A 19,185-nucleotide genomic window follows, 5' to 3' on the forward strand; every position below is an offset into this window, starting at 1 on the left:
GATCAGATTCTTAAATGGTTGGATGTTGGGGTGATCTACCCAATTTCTGATAGTGCATGGGTGAGCCCTGTGCAAGTGGTACCTAAGAAGGGTGGAATGACCGTGGTGAAAAATGAGAACAATGAACTCATTCCAACAAGGACTGTAACGGGGTGGCGGATTTGTATAGACTACCGCAAGCTCAATAAGGCAACAAGGAAGGATCATTTTCCTTTGCCTTTTCTTGATCAGATGCTTGACAGATTGGCAGGCCATAGCTACTACTGTTTCTTGGATGGGTATTCTGGGTATCATCAGATCGCTATTGCACCAGAGGATCAAGAGAAAACAACCTTCACATGTCCTTATGGCACATTTGCTTTCAGGAGAATGCCATTTGGACTATGCAATGCCCCTGCAACATTTCAACGGTGCATGATGGCCATATTTTCAGACATGGTAGACCGGTGTATTGAGATTTTCATGGATGACTTCTCTGTTTTTGGCTCATCATTCGACCTCTGTTTGGGTAATTTAAAGAACGTGCTGCGTCGTTGTGAGATGGCTAATCTGGTGTTGAATTGGGAGAAATGCCATTTTATGGTGAAAGAGGGGATTGTCCTTGGCCATAAAATTTCAAGTGAGGGAATTGAGATAGATAGAGCGAAAATTTCTACCATTGAAAGGCTGCCTCCACCAGTTTCAGTAAAAGGAGTTAGAAGTTTTCTTGGTCACGCTGGGTTCTATCGAAGATTCATCAAGGATTTCTCAAAGGTGTCTAAGCCTCTTTCGAATCTGCTTATGAATGGAGTTGTCTTTGATTTTAATGACGAATGTTTGAGGGCGTTCAATTTCTTGAAAGAAAAGCTTATTTCTGCTCCAATTGTGATAGCTCCGAAATGGGAATTGCCTTTTGAGTTGATGTGTGATGCCAGTGATTACGCAGTGGGGGCAGTTCTGGGACAACGGATTGACAAGGTATTCAGGTCTATTTACTATGCTAGTCGGACTCTAAATGATGCTCAGCTTAATTATGCCACCACAGAAAAAGAGTTGCTAGCTATTGTGTTTGCTTGCGACAAATTTAGACCATATCTGATTGGCAACAAGGTGATTGTCTACACTGATCACTCTGCCATTAAATATTTGATGTCAAAGAAAGATGCCAAGCCCCGCCTGATTAGATGGATTCTATTGCTTCAAGAATTTGACATGGAGATTCGTGACAAAAAGGGCAGCGAGAATGTGGTAGCTGATCATCTCTCTAGACTTGAGGCGGAGGAGACTGAAAATAAGAAAGCAGTGCAAATCAATGATCATTTTCCTGACGAGGAGTTGTTTGGGGTAAGTGAAACCTTAGCTGTCCCTTGGTTTGCAGATATAGTGAACTTCTTAGTTGCCAAGATTGTGCCTTCTGAAATGTCAAGGCAGCAATTAAAGAAATTCTTTTCTGAGGTGAAACACTACTATTGGGAGGAACCTATTCTCTATAGGCACTGTGTTGATCAGATTATCAGAAGGTGCGTTCCTAAAGAAGAGATGCAATCCATTCTTAATCACTGTCATAATCAACAATGCGGAGGGCATTTTGGAGCATCAAGAACGGCGGCTAAGGTATTACAAAGCGGTTTCTATTGGCCTTCATTATTCAAGGATGCCAATGTGTTTGTCAAGGCTTGTGATAGATGTCAGAGAACGGGCAATATCTCGAGGAGAAACGAAATGCCTCTACAAGGGATTCTTGAGGTAGAACTGTTTGACGTATGGGGCATCGATTTCATGGGGCCTTTTCCACCATCTTACAACAATGAATACATTCTATTGGCGGTGGATTATGTATCTAAATGGGTGGAGGCTGCAGCAACTAGATCCAATGACGGAAAAGCTGTCCTTAATTTTCTGCAGAAACATATTTTTACTAGATTTGGTACTCCCCGAGCTCTGATTAGTGATGAAGGGAAACACTTTGTGAATAAGCAACTGGATGCATTGTTGGCTCGTTATGGAGTTTATCACCGAAAAGCTTTGCCTTACCATCCTCAATCAAATGGGCAAGCTGAAGTTTCAAATAGAGAAATCAAGAGCATCCTGGAGAAGACCGTTGACAGTTCGAGGAAGAATTGGTCGAAAAAGTTAGATGATGCGATTTGGGCATACAGAACTGCATTCAAAACACCGATAGGCATGTCTCCTTACAGGTTGGTGTTTGGTAAAGCGTGTCATCTACCAGTTGAATTGGAGCACAAGGCATTCTGGGCTATGAAAAAGTTGAATTTTGATTGGAATGCTGCTAGTGAACGAAGGCTGTTGCAACTGAATGAACTTGACGAGTTCAGAAATGAGGCTTATGAGAATGCCAAGATTTATAAAGAAAGAACAAAGGCTTGGCATGACAAGAACTTAATCAGAAGGGAGTTCCAACCAGGGCAGCAGGTACTTCTGTTCAATTCAAGACTTCGACTGTTTCCTGGCAAATTGAAGTCAAGATGGTCAGGGCCCTTCACTGTAGTTCAAGCTTTTCCATATGGCTCTGTAGAAGTTCGGGGAAATTCAGGTGCTTTATTTAAAGTCAATGGCCAGAGATTGAAACCTTACTTGGGTGGTACTTTCGATCAAGCAAAGTCTGTCCTTCTTCTGAAGCCTCTTTGAAGAGGGATCCAGCGTCCGGCTAAATGACGTTAAAGACAGCGCTTTGAGAAGGCAGTTCTCAATTGTGAATTTTATTTTATTTTATTTTATTTGGTTTTGAACAATGATGGGATTTTGAACCGTGAAAATCGTGAAAAAAAAAATAAAAAATAAAAAAAAATAAAAAAAAATAAAAAAAAAAAAAAGTGGTGATTTCAGGAGCTATAGCGCTCTTCTCAGAAAGGAACAGGAGATTCGAGGTTCAACAAGCGCTACAGCGCTGATAAACCAGCGCTATAGCGCTGGTTCCAGAGGCCCACTCCCAAATCGCGTATGAGCGCTATAGCGCTATAGCGCTCGGCCCAGTGAACCACTTAATAATCAGAAAGGTGCGATTTTTTTCCCTCATTTCTTCTTCTTTCTTTTTCTTCATCTTTATTTCTTTCTTCCTATCCTCTCCATCCCTCCATAGCCTTGCCATTACCGCCTTTTTCCCAGAAATTTCCCCACACACCTTTCATTTTTCCTTCATTCTTCATCTTATTTTCTTTTTTTTTTTTTTTCTTCCCTTCCATTCCAATCTCTTTCAATTTTGCCCCAAATCTATTTTGAAACCCTAGAATTTCATTGATCCAAATTCTTGCAAAAAGAGGAAATTCTGAAGGGGGTATTCACATTCAAGTGTAAGGGAATTTATTGCCAAGGTTTGGTAAGTGTTTTTCTTTCCTCCTCTCTTACGATTTGTGTTGCTGTGATATTTGGGATTGGCTGGCCTTGTTTGATTGAAGAGGGTAAATCCTTTCTGTGGTTTGGGTTTGGGGATTCTAGTTGATTTGCTTGAAAGGTTGAATATTGCTACTGTTTGTAAAGAGGAAAAAGGTCCATAAAGAGGGGAGGTGCTGTAAAATTTTTGTCTTGTGGTTTGGTGATCATAAAGATAATGGCACCCAAGCAAAGAGCGGGTAGAAACAAGGGGAAGGGGCAAGCTTCTGCGTCTCAATCCAGGGAAGAAAGTTCTGAGCATGAGTATGATGAGACTCGATTTATCAATTTCCAGGCTCAGGACCGGTATGAGAAATTTGTCAGGAAACCCTTTGATCTCCGAGAGAGAAGTAGAATTTCAGTCTGAACCGTTTGCTCATCCGATCTTTGAACGGGTTCGGGTGAACCTCATGAATAGGAAATGGGGCGATTTTGTAACAAGGCTGGCTCAGGCTAATGTGTCGTTGGTGTATGAGTTTTATGCCAACCTACGAGATAAACACAATGACACAGTCTTTGTTCGAGGGAAACGTGTGCCCTTCACTACTGAAGCGATTAATAGGGTGTTCAAGGTCCCGCAGATCAAACAAGAGGAGGAGGAATATGCCCAATTCTTGGGCGGTTCTATAGATTTTGCGGCCGTGGCTGATAAACTGTGTTTTGAAGGCGCCCCTTGGAATTTATCTGGCAGCCTCCCTAAAAGTATAGCATCATGCCAGCTTAACAGGGAGGCGAGATTTTGGGCGTTCCTTGTTTGTGCTCGATTCATGCCTGTTAGTCATGTATCTGATATGACTAAGGATCGAGCCTTATTAATGTACGCATTGATGCAGGGGATGAGTGTTAATCCGGGTATTTGGATTAAGGCCAACATCAATTTCATTGAAAAAGGGCACACTACTGGAGGTTTGGCCCATGGATCAGTCATCACAATGTTATGCTGTAAGGCTGGTGTCCCAGAGTTCGTTACTGATATCTATCATTCGCTGCAGCAACCATTATCCATTAATCTGATGAATGACTATCCCGAGCCTTCTTTATATGTGCCACAAGCAAGAAAAAAAGGAAAGCGTCGTATGGAAGCTGCTGTGGAGGAGGACGATGAACCAGCTTTAGTGGGTAGCGATAGCAATTCAAGCTTGCAGCAAGTTAATGAGAAGTTGGATTATCTAATCCAACAGAATCAATATGTGGTTCAGCAGCAGCATATGGTGAATCAATATTTAGGCCAGCGTTATGATTATGAAGTGAGTCATGTGGCTCAACTAAACAATTTGGTGAACCGCTGGTCGCTAGATGATTCAGATCGCACGTATTTTGCTCCACCTCCACCTTATCCACCGTACTCTCCGTTTTACCCTCCGCCTCCACCACCGTCTTTTGCTGGTTTTCCTGCACCTGAACCTCCGCAATCTCAGCCTTTCGAAGGCCCTTCGTTCCATCCACCACCACCGCCATACTGATGTGGCTGGTTAGGTAAGTTCTCTTCCTCTGTCTTTATTTTTTATCACATTTGGGACAATGTGCATCTTTAGTTTGGGGGGGGCTTATGCTGTTTTTATTTTTCTGTTTTTATTTGTTTTTGAGTTGTAGTGTTATCGTTAAACCATCATTCGTGTCTGTTGCTGCTTTGTTTTTGTTCATGAAAAGGAAATTGAATTCAACTGTGTGCTTGGTTCAATTGGTTTAGCGTTTAATTTAAAGGTTTTTTGGGAAATTTTTAATATGTTTTGAAAATGCAACATTTTGGAGTTTATTATATATGTTGGACTAGGGTTGGTGGTATGACAATTTGAATTTGATAGAACTTGCATTGTTTGGCCTTTGAGGCGAAATCCTTGATGACATGTGTTTAGAAAAGTGATTTAGGCAATTTTATTGGATCGATTGTGCCTTTCAAGCCAACCTTGATTATTATCCTTAGTCACCCTTTTTGAACCTTAAACTTTGTTTTTTGTTCTTGATCATACTTTTTGAGCCTGAATTTCTTAACTTCTTTATTTTTGTTTTCCTTTCCTTTTGTTATCATAAGCATATAATCTGTGGGAAAGAAGAAGAAAAAAAATAGTAAGAAGTTGGTATGATGGGAATACAGTATGATTGTACAAAAACGAAAAAAAAAGAGAGAGAGAAGTCTTTGAAAAAAAAAAATAATAATAATATCACTTTGTCACACTCCTTGATCATATTTATATATAGAAAATAATAAGTTTGGGGGAGTGTGATTTGAAAAAAAAAAAAAAAAAAAGAAGTGATAAGTCTAGAAAAAGAAAAGAAGAAAATAATGAAAAGTGTTGTCATCTCTCCCTCTCTAATTGTATAAAAGGGTGATTTTTGGTGTGGTAAAAAAAAAAAAAAAAAATAAAAAATTGGTTGGTTTTAAGGTTTTATGCTTATGGTAACGACTGAGCTTAAATGACAATTTTATCTACCCCTGCCTAAGCCAAGCTATAACCTGTGAAAGTCCTCTTGATTTCAAAACACATGTTATTGACATTAGTGAAGAAGGTCAAGTGATGCAAAGCGTATTGAAAATTTGGTTTGTGGAATTGTCTGAAAGGAGTTGAGCATATATGATAGAGTCCAATTGTTGCAGTAATTTTCACGATATATTTGTGATTTCCCTAATTGAACTTTACAAATCGGACTTTAAGGCAATTGAGCTGAAATTCTGGTTATTGTTTTTGCAATTGAGAGTTCATGAGTTTTGGCAAAGTAGTATAGATAGTAATGATGGTTTAATGTGTTCGTTTTGTGTTTGTTTCGTTTTGTTAGTTTAAGTTAGGATTTACTCGAGGGCGAGTAAAGATTTAGTTTGGGGGAGTTTGATAAACGAGTTTTAGGCTCGTTTATGGTTCTAGTTTTTAGGTTATTTTTCTTTAGTTAGGATTGTTTTATTTCGGATTTATGCTCGTTTGTTCTTGTTTCAGGGTAATTGATGTTAAGTGTTGCAAATATTGAAAAGGAGCGAAAATGGAATGAAATCGAGACGGATTAGTGACTTTTGGGTGTTTCTGTAAGTAGCGCTACAGCGCTACCTTGGGAGCGCCGTAGCGCTAGGAAGAATTCTTGACGAGCTTCAGCACTGACTTAAGCGCTACAGCGCTACAACATCAGCGCTACAGCGCTGGGAAGCAGTTTTCAGGAAGATAGTTCCTGACTTTAGCGCTATAGCGCTACCAAAAGAGCGCTACAGCGCTGGTGCCTAGTTTTTTTCCTGTTTTGTTTCTGAGTTTAGCGCTACAGCGCTACGATGTTAGCGCTATAGCGCTGGGGTCGCGATTTCTGGCCTAATTGGTTATTTTTGATGGGCAATTCAGTCTTTTCGAGAGGGGAACTTTTGATAGGTTTTTTTTGGAATCATATATGCGACTGAAAGAGGGCTAAAGAGACGACGACGGCTGGAGTAAGAACACCATATTGGAGGATTCATCCCTGAGTTTTCATCATCTTTTTCTGTCAATTTTCATGTTTGTAATTGAATTATCTTATTGCTAGAATGAAGATCATAGGCTAAATTCTCTTTTAGGGCTTTTATGTGAATCTTTTGGAAACCCTTGTTATGGTTTAATGCAAAGTTGATATTCTTCTTCATCTCTTTCAATTCCTTGCAGTCTATGATAATTGTGCGATTATTGATTGATCACCTCTAATTGCTAATTTATGAATCAAATTAAAATCTGAAAAGTGAAATTTGATATGCTTTGATTGTTTGGATGCAAATTTAATTTAGAACGAAAGTATCTAGGTTATTTGCTTATTTTCTGAGTTGCGTGGCTAATGCCTCTACATGATTCAACTTACCATAGAAATATAGGAAGTTGTCATTTAGATTGAATTTCATAAGTCTTGACCAGATTATGAATTGTTTTTGCAACTTATTTTTGAATAGAGAGAAGGAGATATAGATGCTTGCATTAGGAAATAACAGGGTGGAAAAATAGAGGATCATAATTGTCCTAATTGTGTTTTCTTTGTTAATTTGTTTAATTCTTCACTGCGCTTTGTTAGTATTTTTCTTAGTTTAAAATCTCTGATAATTGCTTAATCAAATAGAATTAAGGGATTAATTGATTGGTAATTGATAGATCAGTCCTTGAGGACGATATTCGGTTTTTACCATTTTTATTACGAATTGCGACTGTGTGCACTTGCATAGCTATAAATTTCGCAGCTTATGCTCACTGGGCCAACCCCCGATATAGAATTTTACTCTTTATTTCTTCATTTTTACTCCTTAGTTCATGGATATGTCCCCAACTATTGGCTTCATTATGCTCATTTACTAACTTTAATATTCATTTTTCTTCTATTGCAGATGTCCAGCTCCTTTTCATCACACAAGTCAGTAAGTGAGCGTACTTCCCAGGAGTTCTTGGAAAGGGTGAAAAGGACTCTCCCTCGCTTCGCTTTTATATTTGTTCAGTGGGGAATATTTCTTGAAAAGGTACTGTCCAATGGCGAGAGTAAAAGAGACGACTCAACAACCCTCTAAAGATGATCCTCATATTTCTAGGCACATCACTCAAGGCTCCTCACCTGGCTCTTCTCATATCTCTTCTCAGCACAGTATGCCCGGCGACTCCCAAGGCACATCTCTCAGCGGAGTCATTCTTCTCAGCGGGATAGGTCAGGTCAGCGAGACTCATTGCAACGTCCTTTGCACCGAGATACTAGTCGGGTTCCTCATCAATCTTCTTCTCATCAAAAACATACTAAGGGTTCTCATCACTGTGCTACTCATTTTCAGGAGCGTTCTATTCATAGGTTCTGGCCTAAGATGGTTCGCCCTCCTTATTAAAAGAGAAAAACAATCTCTCCAGCTGTGCAGCAGAAGAAGAGACTACAAATGGAGTTCAATTCATCAGATTCTTAGGCCATCTTTTCCAGTGAAATCATATGGAAACTGGTTGAGAAGCCTCACCCTATTGATTATGAGGTTGTTTGGTTCAAGGGGGTGCCCTCTGACATGATTAAAGAAAAGGTAAAGAACTTAAGGAAGACCTTTGACCTCTCTGGCGTGTCTATTACTATCCCTAGTCCAGATGACAGAGCTGAGGACCCCCCTCTGGGAATGTGCGCTTGGACACGTTCTTCCATTAAGTCTGGGGCCCTACTTCCTCTCATCCATACTTTCATAGTGTTGTAGACTATTTTGGTATTAGTCCTTCTCAACTAGCTCCTAATGCGATCTTCACCTTATCTGCAGTGTACATTATCTATCACCGCAGAAAATGGGCTGCTCTATTGCGACACGAGATCCACTACCTGTTTGACCTGAAGACAAACCTTTCTCAGCGCAACTCGGGGTATTTCCACTTCCACCATTATATGAGCGAGCGTACAAACACCTTCATGGAAGAGATCTCTGGAAAGAGCAAGGCATTTAGATACACCAACAACTATTTCTTTACTAAGGACACATAGGCCAACTACTCCAAGTTTAAGCACATTGGGCCTTTTTATAGACCACTCCCGACCCAGGCTATGACAGTTAGGGCCAAGGAAATGATTGCCATGACCCTTAAGGAGAAGAATGTCAAGACCCTCGTCACTCCAGAGAACCTTAGGAAGGTGGGGTTGTTTCCTCCTACCATAGCCGATCTTCTGTATGACGATGGTCCTGAGCCCGTGACCGCCATAGACTCCCCGGGACCCATTCATGTCAAGGAGATACCCTCTTTCCCGGTGCCAGCCAGGCATGAGGGTGATGAGCTGGGTGCATCTGTTGCGTGCTCATCGCTTGCTTCGAACGAATCTCATTTAGAATGGTCGGCACTTTATCACCTTTATTTTATGATTCATTTATGCTTAATATCCTTCTAACATTTGATCTTATTTTGCAAGCTCAGAAATATTTGGTTTTGTTCATACCCAGCAGAGGTCGACCCCTACTAAGGCCAGTCCTTCTATTCGAGTGGCATAAAGGGCCAGGGTTGAGGCTGAGTCGGTCATGGAGGTTCCTCCTGAGGTGTCCCCTCTGACTACTTTGGCGTCTATTACAATTCTATTGGCGTCTAGTCCTGTTGCAGAGGTAGAGCCATCTTTGTCTACACCAGTTCCTCCCATTTTCATTGATGCGGGTGCAACCTGTTGTGCGCATGCTCCCTTATCTGAGCAACATCAATATGCTATATGGAACTTAAGTGCCCTCATGGACCGAGTGTGTCATCTGGAGCAGATGACAACAATAGTTAATGGGATTAAGAATGAGGACTTGAACACCATTCTAACGAAGTCACTCCTAGACATTTAGAGTGTGAGTCCTTTATATTTCTCTTGTTGCCTTGTTAGCTTGTGCTCTGACGTTTATCTAACACTTGTATGTTTTTTCCAGGCACTGATGCTAGTCTTTCATATCTGTGATAGGTCTGTGGAGTATACCTCTATGCTCTCCAACCTTTGTTCCGAGCTTGAAGCTGTCCGCCAAGAGGTGTTGGACCTTAGGTGTGGTCTTGGCTCTAGGGATGCTGACATTGCCTCAAAGGATGAAGAGATCAACACCCTCCGTAGTACCGTGGAGCTCAAACAGAAGGAAGTGACCGAGTTGACTCTCTGGATAACCCAGATGGAGGGGAAACTTGTCGATCAGCTTCAACAGTCTGAAGCCGAGAAAGCTACCCGGGACAAGGCTCAAGAGGAGTATTCAGAGGCATTTTTCTCTTGCTTTTACTCGATCTGGAAGTCCAACAAAAATCTGAACTTGGATTTCCTTCCTTAGAAGACACGAGCGAAGGAGCTTAGAAAGTGCCTGGCTCGTGAGGCTGCCGAGGCTCAGGGTGGTCTTTCAGATGATACTCCTCGCCCTAGTTAGTCTTCTTTTGGTCTTTTACTATATCTTTCCTTCCAGGCCATTGGTGGGGCACCTTGTACTTGACAATTTTTCATATGACATTTTATGTCTTTATGCATTTTTGGTATGAATACTGAGTGTATTGATTGAAATTTTTTATTTCCAATGCTTACTAAGTATATCAATTCACAACCTTCATTGGTTCAGGTATCAGTATACTCTGAACACATGTAATAATAACCTTAATATTTTACGTTTTACATGCTAACAACCATGGTAATGTGAGTAGTATGATACTTCACCAAGTACCATGAACAAAACAGGTTAGGTCGACCACCCCATGGGTGATAGGCCAACCACTCTATAAGGTTTATGGACTGGCCAACCACCCCATAAGGGACATGACTAGGTATCTCCCTATAAATACATTTTTTTGCTTTGTTTTTTGCACTTTCGGAACATATGTTGAACAAATGTCCTAGAAATACATGAACTTGCTTAGTACTTAAGGCCACACCCTCATTGCTCGTGTATACCCTGATCGGTATGTACTATATGCCCCCCAAGTGATCATGGGTTTAAAAGCCTTGGTCACTTGCTACTTGACCATTCCTTGCTTCAAGCCTTTAGACACATAATACTATCCTTTTCACCCAATGATGCAAGCAGCAAATGCTTATCCCTTATAGGTAGTAAGGTGATGATTTTACACACAATAGTGTTGATACCTATACACAGATGCAGATTTTGTAGCAAGTGTCGATCATGATCTACGTAATCTCTCGTGTACTCGTTATAATGATTGTAGACAGAAGTGTCTAAGTTGGACCAACCAGATCTAGATGGGCTAATCGAGCCTGTAATGAGTCTTAGATCAAATTATCGACTGGTCCCTCAAGGACTAGATTCGATTATGATGCGATGATGTCGACTGGTCTTTGGACCAGTCTCTTTTTTTTTTATCGTCTGGGTTGATAGGTTCCTCAAGAACCAGGATTAAACGTGATCAAATAATGGCGACTAGGTCCTCGGACCAGTCTCTCGTTTGGATCACATGGGTTGATAGGCTCCTCAAGAACCAAGAACAAACATGATCCATAATTTGACGACAAGGTCCTAGGACTTGTCTCTCTTGTTGATCGTGTGGGTCGATAGGTTCCTCAAGAACCAGTATAAAAAATGAACAAATAGTTTGGCGAAGAGGTCCTCAGACTAGTCTCTTGTTTGGAACTTATGGGTCGATAGGCTCCTTAAGAACCAAGATCGAACATGATCCATTAATTTGGCAACAAGGTACTCAGACCAGTCTCTCATTTGGATCTTATGGGTCGATAGGCTCCTCATGAACCAAGATCAAACATGATCCATTAATTTGGAGACAAGGTCCTCGAACCATTCTCTTGTTTAGATCTTATGGGTCGATAGGTCCCTCAAGGACCAGAATCGAACATGATCCGATGGGGCTGACAGGTATAAAGGACAAGTCCTTCGTTGAAAGAAATTTAAAAAACTAAGAGAAACTTACAAAATTAAATTCATTCATTGAAGCACAATGAATATTACATAGATAATTAAAAAATAATACATTTGCAAATTAAAACTTGTGTTGCTGCTAAACATCTTCATTGATAGTACTGGCGGAGGTGTTAGCCATTCTAGTAGTTTTTTATTAGTTCTCCATTTATTCGAGCTATCTTGTATGTCCCTAGTGGGATCACCTCCTCCACAAGGTATGGCCCTTCCCAGTTAAGTCCTAGTACCCCTGCTGTAGTGTCATTAGTGTTTAGGAACACCCTCCTGAGTACTAAGTCCCAAACTTGGAATTCTTGATCTTTCATTCTGGAGTTGAAGGATCTGGCCACTTTTTACTAATGTGCTGCTACTCTAAAACTTTCCTTTTCACATCATTCTTCGATCAAATTGAGCGACTCTTTTATTAGTCGATGGTTCCTCCCATGATCGTATGTCTCCTGTCTATGCGATGGGGGAGTGAGTTCAACTGACAACACAACTTCATACCCAAATGACAAAGAGAATGGCATATGCCCTGTCGCCATTCGTACCGTCATTCAATGTGACCGTAGGACCTCTAGAAGTAATTCTGGCCAGGCTCTTTTGGCTTGTTCAAGGCATTTCTTCAGAGTGTCTTTGATAGTCTTGTTCATTGCATCTACTTGGCTATTAGCTTGGGGGTGTGCTACCAAGGAAAAGCTCTTTGTGATTTAATGCCTCGTACAAAATTCAGTGAACTTATCACTGTCGAATTGAGTCCCATTGGTCGAGACTATCTTCCTTGGTAGGCCAAATCGACATATGATATTCTTCCCCACAAAGTGTAAGACTTTCTTCGAGGTTTTGGTGGCGAGCGGTTATGCTTCAGTCCATTTGGTGAAGTAGTCCACGACTACAATAACAAATTTGAATCCTCCCCTTTCTGTAGGTAGTTTCCAATTAGGTCAATCCCCCATAAAACAAAGGGCCAAGGGCTTTGCATCTGTGACAATTCATTAGGTGCCGCCCGGGGTATCTTGGAGAGCATCTGGCACTTGTGGCATCTTCTGACATACTTCATCGAGCCTTCATTCATCGTTGGCCAGAAGTATCTTTGTCTTAGGATTTTCTTTGATAGGCTCTGCCCCCCAGCGTGATCTCCATAAAACCCCTTGTGTACCTCGATCATTAACAGCTTTGACTGGTCAAGTGTAATGCACCTTAGCAGTGGTAAGGAGTACCCTCGTCAGTACAGTACCCCTTCAACTATCATATACCGTGCAGCTTGTCTCACCAACTTCCTTGCATTGTTCTGATCACTGGGTACTACTCCTTGGTTGAGATAGTTAATAATATGGGTCATCCATGTATCTCCTAACTCAATAGGTAGTGACTCCTGCTCGGTTGTGCTTCTTTCCACCAAGTATTTGACGGGAACAACATTTAGAGTGTCTACATCTTTGGCACTGGCAAGCTTGACTAAGGCATCGGCGTTGGCATTCTGCTCTCTCGAGACATGTATAATTGAGTATTTCTTGAACTGCGCCAACAAGTCCTTCACCTTGTTCAGGTATTGGACCATCCTAAGTCCCTTGGCTTGATACTCCCCCAGTACCTAGTACACCAGTAGATGGAAATCGCTGAATATCTCTAGGGACTGTGCATGCACATCCCAAGACAAGTGTAATCTTGCTAATAATGCCTCATATTCAACCTTGTTTGAAGCGTTCAATCCAAATCTGGGAGCGCAATGGATTCGATGATTCTCTGGAGTGATCAGTATGATTCCCGTGCTCGAGTTGTGCTCATTAGATGCTCCATCAATATATAGCTTCCATACAGTAGCATCTCTTTCCTTCTCAGTATCTCCATTTTTTGATTGGTAGGAAGGGCCTTCAAGGCTTGTGCCTTTGGCTATGAAGTTTTCCAATGCTTGTCCTTTTATCACCGTCCTCAAAAGATAAGTGATATTAAACTGTCCTAGTTCCACTGACCACTAGTAATCATCCCGAGGCCTCCCGTTTCTAGAGAACCTGTCTCAGCGGTAGATCGTTCAGGACTCAGATCGAATGAGCTTGGAAATATGGACGTAGCTTTCGAGAGGCGATTACTAAACAGTAGGCTAGCTTTTCTAGAGGGGGATACCTAGACTCCGCACCTACTAGCCTTTTACTAATATAGTATACAGGGTGTTGTACCCTGTTCTCTTCCTTTACCGAAGCAACACTGATTGCATGCTCGGTGATTACCACATAGATGAATAGTACTTCACCATATATTGGCTTCGCTAGGATGGGAGGTGGGGTGAATTGCTCCTTCAGGGCTTGGAAAGCTTCCTCACATTCCTTGGTCCATTGGATCATCTTGCTGCCCCTCAGTAAGTTAAAGAAAGGGACACACTTGTCCATAGACTTTGATAGGAACCTAATGAGGAAAGCTACTCTCCTGGTTAAGCTTTGCACTTCTTTGATTGTGGTAGAAGACTTCATGTCGATCAATGCTCTGGTCTTCTCGGAGTTAGCCTTGATTCCACATGAATTGACTATGTATCCGAGAAACTTATCAAAACCAACTCCAAACGAGCAGTTGAGAGGGTTTAATACTTTCTACGTATTGCAAAGCATTCCTCCAAGTATTGAACATGCCCTCAAACATCTTTGGACTTGACCAACATGTCATCGACGTACACCTCCATATTTCTGCCGATCAAGTCTCGGAACATGCCATTCACTAAACACTGGTAGGTGGCTCCTGCGTTCTTCAAGTCGAATGGCATCACCTTATAACAGTACAATCCCTTGTTTATCTGGAAGCTGGTATGTTCCTCGTCGAGAGGGTGCATACTTATTTGATTATACCAAAAATATGCATCCATGAATGAGAGTATTTCATGTCCTGCCGTTGCATCGACCAGTAGTGGGAAGTAGTCTTGTTCTCCACTTCCCGTTTCGTTTTGGGACAAGAACGGGGTTTGATACCCAATCATGGTAATATGCCTCCCTTATAAAAGAGTATTCCTAGAGCCGCTTGACCCCCTCCTTCAGGGCTTGAGATTGGTCTTTGTCAAGCAGTCTCATTTTTTGTTGCACTGGTGGATAGTTCTTGTCTATATTGAGGACATTACTTATCACGGATGGAGAAATTCCAACCATGTCCTTATGTGACCAAGCAAAGACATCTTGGTTTTTCTTTGAAAATTCTACCAACCATGCTTTAATTTCCACCTTTAACTCTTTCCCATCTTTGATTACTCTAGTCGGGTCCTCCTCATATAGTAGGACTTTGTTAAGATCTTTGACTTGTCTCACCCCCATGACGTCATCTCCAAAGAGAGGATCGATGTCTTTTCCCTCGCTTTGGGAAACTTTCTATAACAAAAAATCTTCGTTAAAGGAGCCCTCAACTCCAGTACAGTGTTTCTTTCAACGTCAACTTCCATGTTGACACCCTCATTGGTTCCTTTATTCTCTTTGTAGCAGGAAACTATCATGTTGTTTGTGCATTATAACATTATAACATTCTTTTTCTTGACCACTGACGCATTATAACATTCTCGTGCCTCCCTTTGGTTACCTTGTATGCATCCTAGCCTTGCACTGGTGGGGAACTTCAAAGATAGATGCCAGATAGAAACGGTTGCATGTAATGCCATCAGGAGGGGTCTCCCGAGCACTACATTATAAGTCGATGAGCAATCTACCACCAGGAACTCTGTCATCACAGTACCGTGACCAGTAGACTGATAGTTCCTGCTGGGGCTAGGCATTCTCCCGTGAACCCATATATCACTTGGGAACACAGTGTTAGGTCCTTGACCATGCGCTTCATCTTCTCGAGGGATGATTTGTAGATGATATCTATTTAGCTTCCTGTATCTACCAAGCATATCTTCACTCGGGCATTGGTGATTTGAATGGTAAGGACTAGAGGGTCATTGTAGGGGTACCTTACGTGCCTGGCAATATCCTCTGTAAAAGTTAGAGTTTCACTTTCATACTTTGGATATTTTGGAGACCGTTCCTCGACTGCCATAGACTGCGAAGACTCCCCTGCCTCATGTTTGAGGGCCCTTGCATATCGCTCATGAGCATTGTTACTGTTGCCTGATATGTGGGGTCCTCCACATATGGTATCCAGTGTGAAGTCTACAGCTGCCGGCTCCAGTGGTGGACTCCTCTGCCTTCAGAATTTTGGATTCTTGCTTGGGGTTTCAGTCTTGCCTCGGTACCTCGAGAGTGTTCCTGATCGGAGAAAAAACTCTATCTCATCCTTCAATTGTTTTCACTCATTTGTGTCATGCCCATAATCATTATGGAAACAACAAAACTTATTCTTGTCCTTCTAAACGCAAGGGTGGTGGCTTTCAGTATGGTACCTTCTGCTATGTTGCCAAGTAAATCCCAGCCCTTGATGTGGTCAAGATGGTATAATTGGTGAACCTGGGCTGGTAGGGTTGATGCTTAGCTTGTTTGTCGACGGGTGCTGACTTAGCTTTCTTTTCTCCACCCTGCTCGGCCCCTGAGGTATTCTTCTTCTTACCGTTGTCCCCACTGCCACCCTGAGGGTTTGCACCACTTTTATCCGCCATGATAGGGGTCGGATGGTTTATGCCATTTTCTTGCTTAATGATACCATCATATAGCTTCATGTATTTGTCAGCTTGGTCCAGGAACTATTGCAAGGTGGTTATAGGGTTTCTGTGTATACTATCCCACAAGGGACTACGATAAATTATTCCTGCCAAGATGGCAACAAACTTCCCTTCTTCTCCTACTGTGGACACTTAGTTTGCCTCTCTCATGAATCTTTGAATGTAGTCTTCAGGGACTCATATTTCCCTTGCTAGATGTTAGCTAACTAAGTGGCATAAACTGGTTGAATCTGCCTGACACTAAAGACCTTGCAGAACTCCTTCCTGAACTGCTCCGAGGAAGTGATGGATCCAAGTTTGAATTTCCAATACCATTCCTGAGCTGAGTCAGAGAGAGTGGTAGGGAATACCTTGGACCTATAATCATGATCCACACCGAGCAAATCTATCTGATCCTCGAACTTCCAATGTGTAGTACTGGGTCCTCCTTCCCAGTGTATGTAGGAAGTTTTAGGGTCTTATATTTCAGTGGAGGTTGGGTAGCTTGGATCTTGGCACTGAAAGGACTCGAACTTCTATGAGCCAGCTTGATATTTGAAGATTTCTTTGTTAGACCTTGAACAACCAAAACAAGTGCATCTATTTGAGCTTGCACAACTGGTGGGATCGCTGCTCTAGGTGGGTTAGATGTCCCTAGTACCCATTCCTGAGTGCTAGTCCTCCTATTGATGACCTCCCTCAAATCACTGGTGTTATTCATCGGTCCATTTCCCTTGCGAGACTGAGGGTGTAGGGGTGGTATGTCTTTCTTGCCCCTGTCGATGCGACCCTGCCCCCGAGCCTCTCCTCTTACATGACTTTGAGACTTTGAGTGTCCATTTCCATTCCTGTCATGCCTCTTAGATGTTTGACCCTCATCTCCAACATTGTTTTGTGGTCCTCCTGGGAGGGGCCTTTGGGTTGGTAATACTCCTACTTTGAGATGAAGTGTTATTCTTCTTAGTCATGGAGGAGGCAGTCTTGGACTGTGCCTCTTCATCCTGTCTCTGGGAAAGTGGTCTTGAGAGTGTCCTTGGGTTCCTACTCCTCCTGTGGGACTCTCTGTTACTGTTGTCTCGCATTCCTGCTACTTTGGCCTGAGCCTCCCTTACTGTCTGAGCAGCAACTTCAGCATTAGCTTCGGCTAACTGAGTAGTCGCCTCCAAGGACCCAAAAACCTCTTGGTGTCTCCATTCATCTTCCTGCTCCCTCTGGATCATTCTTTGGACCTACTCATCTATCTCTTGTCGTTTTGTTCCATAGTCGCCCTCTGAAGGGCAATTTCTGCAGCAAAGGCCTCATGCCTCGCTAGAAATTGCCATCTCCTTCTGGTGAGCATCCCGTGGATCTTCCACATTAGGTTGGTCTCCAACCTCCTCCTGAGGTTCATTAATGGGATCGATGAGATCCTGAGTGTTGGAATCCCTGGGAGTCGTCTTCTTTGTCTTACTTGGTTTTGGAGGCAACGTAAATTGATGAAAGTGTGTTTCTTGATTTCATACTCTCAATGAAAGCACCAAAACGTTTGTAACGACCCGAATTTTCTAATAGGGCTTAGGGCCTTGATTAGCGTGCCTGGAGGGCAATAAATGATTTAATATGTTAGTATGTGAATTTATGTGAATACATGATAAAGATGCATGTTTAGTTGAATTAAATATGCATGTGGGCCCTGTTTGGATGTTAGGGGTATGTTTGTGATTTTAGCCCGTTGAGGGCGTAAATGTGATAAATATGATATGCACGTGATATGTATTTCTGCATAGCGCGATCCGAGACAGTCCTGGGGAGCGGTTAGCCAGAAAGTCACAACGGGGTTAAGAATCCGACTCAGGGAGAGCAGAGGGGTACTTTGGGTATTAGATGTATTATGGGGTTATCAGGTTATGGAAATAAATATTTGGAGATATATTTTAGGTTAGAATGACTAGGAGGGAAAGTTGAGGAAATTTACCATTTTGCCCTCGAGGACGTTTTGGTACCCTGAGCCTTGAGGTAACCACATAGATTAAGTTAAATAAAACAAAAAGAAAGAATCATTTAGAGACTTGTAGAAACCGACATTATTCTCTCATTCACAGCTGAAGTTAACTCTATACCCTCTCTCACATTTTCTTCTCTAAGGAAACTCAAGTAGGCAAGTTAGTGAAAAACCAGTCAAGAAGCATTGGTGGAACTAGTCAAGAATTGAGGATTTTGGGCTGTTGAAGTTAAGGAGCTAAAGTTGGGCATTTGGGGAAATCAGTTCGGAAGCATAACTCAACAAGGGTAAGCTCTAATTATGGGAATTATGCTTGAATTTTAGCTATGTTCTTAGGATATGCATGTGAGTAGAATTTGATTTGTTCTTAGGTGTTTTAGTTGAGTTTTGGAGCAGGTTTTGATGGGTTTTGATGTTGAAACTGGGCTAGAATCTTTGTGTTGATTATCTGGAATTGTTAGCTTGATTATTGGATGAGTTAGTCTGAAGAAAATGCATGAAAAGATGAGGAATTCTTGGTTTGGAGGTGAGGTTCTCTGCCCTAGGAGGGGCATGCCGCGACCCGTGTGCGTGCGCGGCCATGGGAGGCCAAGGTGTTGGATGCGCGTCGCGGTGCTTGGCCAAGCGCGCTGTGGCCCGTGCGTGCTTCAGTGAAGTGCTAGTCTCTGTTTCGAGGCTAGCCGCGGCGCTTGTGGGTAGGGCCGCGACTCTTAGTGCCAGTTTGTGTATTAATGTGTGTTTAGGCTTGGAAACTCAAAGGTTAAGGCTCGGGATGGATTTTATCACCTGGATTGATAGAATCCAAGGTTCTGGAGATTACAGTTATGATTCAAAGTTACTTAATGGACTAGAACTTGATGGATGAGTATTGTTGATGTGTTGTGACTAGGGTTCGGCAATGCTCAAGTTAAGGTACTGTGC

This window comes from Humulus lupulus, chromosome 9 (genome assembly GCF_963169125.1).
Source record: "Humulus lupulus chromosome 9, drHumLupu1.1, whole genome shotgun sequence".
Taxonomy (NCBI): Eukaryota; Viridiplantae; Streptophyta; class Magnoliopsida; order Rosales; family Cannabaceae; genus Humulus; species Humulus lupulus.